We start from the raw sequence: 6,564 nt of genomic DNA, 5'->3' as shown, positions 1-6,564 counted from the left end.
GATTTTGGGCACTTTCTTTGGGCGGACGTCATTATACCATGTGAAATAATACTATTTTTGCATGTGTGCATCTCAGAAATCTAGAGGTAGACCTACATTCTGTGGAAAAAAGAAAAGAAAATCTAGTTTTATGCCTATGCTAATTACCTGAAAAGACTTTATAACTGAGCAGGCATATTTGGCAATTGACTTACGTTTTTTGAGGGTCAAGAAAGATGTGTAGTGATGTAATGTAAAGTTTAAAATTGTTAATTTATAATCCTAAATTGTACACACTAATCCACATGGTCTGAATTTTGTCTCATTAGAAGTTCCATCATTCTACTATATGACCAAATGTATCACCAAGTCTGTTCTGTGCACATTGTAAATTCTACAGACAAATGTTTCTGAAGATTTGTTTCCTCTGTGAGTTCACCAATGCCCACATTCTTCAGCAATTCATGATGCTTTTCAAGACCTCAGTTTTGTTTTGCTTCACTACTGAGACTGGCACAGATGAGCTCTCTTTGGATTTCTTGTGTAGAAAATCTACCAAGAGCCACCAGCCAACCAGCAAACAGAGGGCGTGGCACAGTTTAGTAAAACTGTGCACAATATAGTAAAGCATGCGCACAATTGAGTAAAATGTAAAATTTACTAAATTCAGATCACAATCTCGTAAAATGAGCGCACTATTAACTAAAACGTGCACACAATCTAGTAAAACGAGGCCACAATTTAGTAAAATGAGCGCACTATTTTCTAAAACGTGCACACGATTTAGTAAAATGAGCACACTAAAATGTGCACACAATCTAGTAAAATGAGACCACAATTTAGTAAAATGAGTGCACTATTTACTAAAATGTGCACACGATTTAGTAACATGAGCACACTAAATTGTGCACACAATCTAGTAAAATGAGACCACAATTTAGTAAAAATGAGCGCACTATTAAACATGCACACAATTTAGTAAAATGAGTGCACAATTCACTAAAATGAATGCACATTCTCTCGATACACAAAAAAAATCTTGCAATGATACCTCCTGGGCTCGGTAAGTACGACAACCATTACATTTATATTTTTAGCTCTTTCCAGTTTACTAACAGGAGTGTCACAATCAAAGTCACAATCAAGCTGCCTGTGGGTTTGGCAAGCTTCACTTTACTTGTTATAACATCCACAAACATAAGTCATACCTTAATTCTATTACTTGAAATACAAACGTATTCCCTACAACTAAGATGAGATAATTGGCTATGTTATACCAGAGAGGGTTAAAGATAAAAAATCAAGGATCTTTGGTTATACTGAAGTTCCACAGTTAGTTATCTACGAGCTAAATTCGTCCTCTACACTGTGGTATTGGAAGTGAATTAGGTTGGTAATGTATGTAGTCTCGGCATGAGTCAGTTACATATACCCATTTCGAATAACATATGAATAACGCATCACCTAAAGCATTAGGTACACTCTAAAAAATAATACACTTACTCAACTTAAAAAAATTGAGGTAACAATTTGCATGGATCTTTTTAAGTAATTTCAACTCAAGCCGTTTTTGAGTAAATATTGTGAGACTTATATAGTTAGAACAACTGAATTATATTATATGATCAAATTAATATAATTAAGTTGGTTCAACTTAATTAAGCTTTTAGAGGACAAATCAGGTTGATTGTGCTAAACTAATTGAGTTCTTCTCACTATAAAAGTCTCACAATATTTACTCAAAAAACAACTTGAGTTGAAATGACTTAAAAAAATTAAGGTAACAATTTGCATGGATCTTTTTAAGTTATAGTAACTTACTTCACTTCTGTCTGAATAAAAGCACACAGCAATTAAAATTTTCTGAAAGCATTGTTTATTTTTAAAGCAATGGCAACTGGTCCAGTTGTGCAATGAATGAATGTAGAGATCCGTCTGAATTCGTCATTTATCTGTATAAAAGAAAGGCACAATGTTAGAAAATTTACCTCAAGACAAACAACAAAATGAACAAAATCTACATGGTTTGCAGGGATTGACACATAATATTTCTCAAACTTCAAAAATAAATAAATGTTGGCCTACCTATTAGGCCTATGTTCAGGTTAAGCTAAGAATGTCAAATGGCCCACAAACCTTCATAAATAGTGACAATGTTAGGCTTAACTAGGACGACCAAATATGATCCTCAAACACGTGCAGTGTTAGAACTAGCAATGCTAAAATGTTAAGTGCGGAATACAGCTGCCACGGTGAAATTTGAAGACACCAGACAGCTAAATTTACCTTTACTAACTCCAAATGATCAAAGGGCAGGCTGCAGGTAACTTTGAAGACGCCAGCTACCAAAGTCATCTTTTCAAATGGTTTAATTACCGTGCAAGCAGCAGCTAGCTTGGAAGACACGATAGCTACTGTCTGTAGATAGCTAAAATCCATCTTTTCAAATATTCAAATTAGCAAAAGGGCAAGCTGTAGCGTTAATTTCATTTGAGTGTCACGTGACAAAGATTTTGATGCACTGTGTGCCGTTGTTTGATAGCTGTTGCTTTTAAAACAAACACAAAAATAGTAGGCTAGACTACTTTGCACGTACCTGTGATGTTCGAAGCAGGCTACAGGATCCTGTGCCATAATTTCTGTTACTTCTCAGGCGTGGTCTGGAAGGTCCTGAACGTTCAATCGTGTTATTAGCTTTATAAGTTTGGTCACGAGATTTACAAGTTTCAGGAACTTAATACTTTCTATTGTTAGGTGAAAGCAAGACTGTGTGTTGAAAATCCATATATGAATAAGTTGAGACAGCTTTCTTTCTTTTTCAGTATTACAAACTCCTTAAAATAAGTTGTCAACTCACCTATACATGTACAAGTAGCAAACTTAATTTTTTTATGTCGAAAATGTTCTTCATTTTAAGTTTTATCTACTAACCTCTGAATCATTTTTTAGAGTGTACAGTGGGGAACATCATTGAAATCATGAATTATGATTTATTAAGCATCATGACTATTTCTTTTTTTGCTAAAAGTGTGATCATCACTGCTCAAATTCTGTGACACAGAAATGATGAACGCATGAGCAATTAACCTTACATTCATGTAATCATGATGATCATGCTTAAGAAATCATAATGATTACGGGGAGGTGGTAGTGTAGCGGTTAAGGAATTGGGCTAGCGTGCAGTAGCCTGAAAGTTGTCGGTTCAATTCCTGGCTTAGTTGTGCCCTTGAGCAAGGCACTTAACCCCAAGTTGCTCTGGGGACAATGTAATCCCTTGTAATATAATTGACATGTGTAAGTCGCTTTGGCTAAAAATGCGTCAGCCAAATGTAATGTAATGTAATAATGACTCATGTCAATTCCTGATTCATAAGATAAAAAGGAATGAAGTAATGCATAAATAATGAATTAATTCATGCATGAATTCATGATATTTCATGTCCCTTTCCCGTAAAATGTTACACATATTTCTTCATAACCGTTGTGTTAGTAAAATGATTGAATGTTCTGTGAATTAAAGGAACACGCCACCCAAAGGATCTACAATTAGGTGTTAATTAATATTACTACGCTAGGTCGAAGTACTCCCACGTGCTATTGCGCCACACATTGTAGTTCTCCTGTTTATTCGCTTGGAAAATCGCCACGTTTCATGTTGACCTTACACATTTTTATCAACTACTCGTGCAACTGTATTTAAGTAGGGAAAACGTGGATGTTTTTGATTACTGCTATCTTCCTCCCTCTATGGCTACGTCTGAGCCCGCTAGCATAGCAACAAGCTAACACATTCGCGCCGCGCACCAGAGCGTTTGAGTGCACGTACCGACACGGGAGAGGTATGACTCAACTCGTGAAAGTTAAGGTAAGAACATATATTACTACTGACATTGGGTGGCGTGTTCCTTTAATAGCTAGATGAATAACTATATAATAGTGCTTCAAGAGGCTGGTCCTGGCCCACCTCAAGACCTGCTTACCCACCCCTACCAATTCTCCTACTGTCAGAACAGGAGCACGGAGGATGCCATCTCTACGGCACTTCACTCCGCCTTCCTTGACAATTACAACATCTATGTGAGAATGCTGTCCATTGACTTTAGTTCAGCATTCCATTATGCTCTCCAAACTGATCACCAAACTCAGTGAACTATCAATACCTCCCTCTGAAACTGGATTCTGGACTTCCTAACCAACAGACCTCACCTCTTCAACTCTTGAACACCAACGTGTGCTGAGCCCTTCTTTACTCCCTCTTCACCCACGACTGCATACCTGTACATGTATGTACCTAACACCATTGTCAAGTTTGCAGATGACACTACGTTGATTGGTCTCATCAGCTACAGGCTGAGGTCCAGCACCTAACATTGCGGTGCACAGACAACAACCTGGCTCTCAACACCATGAGGACCAAAGAGCTCATCATGGACTTCAGGAAGTCAAAAGCTAGCACACACAACCCCATCCTCATCAACAGGACTGAGGTGGAGCATGTCACCAGCTTCAAGTTACTGGGTGTTTGAATCTCTGAGGACCTCGCTTAGACCCTCAACACTTCTTCCCTGATCAAGAAGGCTCACCAGCGTCTCTTCTTCCTGAGTAGACTAAAGAAGGTCCATCTGTCTCCTCAGATCCATGGTGAACTTCTACCGCTGCACCATTGAGAGCATCCTCACCAACTATGTCACAGTATGGTATGGCAACTGCTCTGCATCTGACCGGAAAACAGTGCAGAGGGTGGTGAAACTCCCCAACGCATTCCTCACACCCCTTATTCGACATCACCTTGCACTAGAGGTCTGCACGGGACTGATTTTTCAGTCCAGCTCCCACAATATTCTGTCCCGCTCCCGCATTAATGTGTCATTTTTTGTCCCGCTCCTGCCCGCATCTGTAACATGATGTCCCGCTCCCGCCCGCTAAAGCCCGCATGCAGGAGGGACAGCCTATTCAGCTTTTCTTTCTGTCTCACGAAAGGAGCACACACACCTGAGAAAGATAGATAGATAGAAAGATAGATAGATTGATAGATACTTTATTGATCCTCAAAGGGAAATTCAAGGGTCTCAGTAGCATACAGACATAACACACAACATGCACTTACAGCAGAAATGGTAAACATAAGTATAAGTATAAACATTTAACTAAACTCCACTGTACAATAAGACAGTAGAAGATAAGACAGATAAGAAAACTAACAAAACTAAATACTAAATACACTATATAAGTTAAATTAAGAAAGTCCAATGTGCTTGAGGGTGATCAAGCATAAGACGTTTGTAGTGACAGGGCCAGGACTGGTGAGGTGCTAAAGGGAGTGAGTGTCATGGTGAAGGTGCAAAAAGTAGTCCAACATTAGTCCAACAGTGCAAGAGTAAGGTCTAGAGACCAGCATAAATAATATAGACAAATAGGAGAGTAAAGTGTAATGTAGACAAGGTGAAATAAAAAACTATTTCAGTGCAAGAATAGGTTGAGGTAATAGGGTTATAGCCATTCATTCATTCAGTATTGTAGCAGAAGCCTGACCGCAGCCATTGATCATGTGTGCTAATATAGCATGACAAACAGTGTAGCAGTAAAACAGTAGTGAAAACATTAGGCTGTGTACAATAGTAAAACAGTAGTAAAACAGTAGTAAGCAGTAGTGGGCAGTCAGTACTCAAAAAACAGTACTGACGCCCTAGGAACAAATTACTTCCTCAGCCTTTCAGTTGTGCATGGCAGTGTGCGAAGTCTCCAGCTGATCAAGCTCTTTTGGTTTTTGATAGTGCTGTAGAGCGGATGACATTCATTGTCCAAGATGTTGATCAGTTTGTTTAGGGTCCTTTTGTCAGATATTGAAGTGATGCACTCCAGTTCAGCTCCCACTACAGAGCCAGAAAGACTCCAGATGTCAGCTTCTTGGTTCTGAATGTAGGCTAACAACTGAAGTAGGCCTAGTCTGGTGCCCTCTTCCTCTGTCATGCTTTCGATTTTTTAGTTTTGACAATGAGCAGCAGGAACTAATTGAACTCACGTAAACGACAATAGGCTATAGGCCTAGGCCTGCTATCCGTCAGTTATGCTTAAACCCCGTTTTTTAATGCTGCCTAACAGCACATCCAGCTGAACTATAGTTATGAACACTACTTTTACATTTCCATATTTAATTTTACGCACATATTTAATTTGCGGGAGTGCAGTGAATCATCGGTTTGTCCCACACCCGCGAACGCACCTCTCTCATCCCGCCCGCTCCCGCAAAGAGCTTTCAAATGTTGTCCCGCGCCGCACTCTTTTGCGTCAGGGTCTACCGCTGGAGTGCAGACCTCTACCTTGCACCTTTCTGCTTTTTTGCACTTCTGGTTAGAGTCAAACTGCATTTTGTTGTCTCTGTACTTGTACTCTGCACAATGACAATGAAGTTGAATCTAATCTAATCTAAAATAATCTAATCAAATGAAATGTGTGACTGCTGGCCATCTCTCCCATTTGGAATAAAGGATATGATGCTAGATTGTTAGTTAACGGTTGTTTGTGATTGGTTAAAAGGAACTCCAATTACTCTTTTAAACAAGTGCAGCAGGAAGAAGACGTTAG

The 6,564-nt window shown here is 39.0% G+C and overlaps 1 long non-coding RNA gene across 1 annotated transcript; it reads right to left on the bottom strand.

Moving 5' to 3' along the window:
* Window positions 1-1,838: 1,838 nt before the first annotated feature.
* LOC121711071 lies at window positions 1,839-2,581 on the bottom strand. Its single transcript, XR_006032239.1, has 2 exons — window positions 2,266-2,581; window positions 1,839-1,931 (listed from the first exon to the last, which is right to left on the bottom strand). It is a non-coding gene; the product is annotated as an uncharacterized LOC121711071 (long non-coding RNA).
* Window positions 2,582-6,564: the final 3,983 nt, after the last annotated feature.

The sequence above is a fragment of the Alosa sapidissima genome, chromosome 6 (assembly GCF_018492685.1).
Source record: "Alosa sapidissima isolate fAloSap1 chromosome 6, fAloSap1.pri, whole genome shotgun sequence".
NCBI lineage: Eukaryota > Metazoa > Chordata > Actinopteri > Clupeiformes > Clupeidae > Alosa > Alosa sapidissima.
This window is presented reverse-complemented; position numbering and strand designations above follow the sequence as displayed.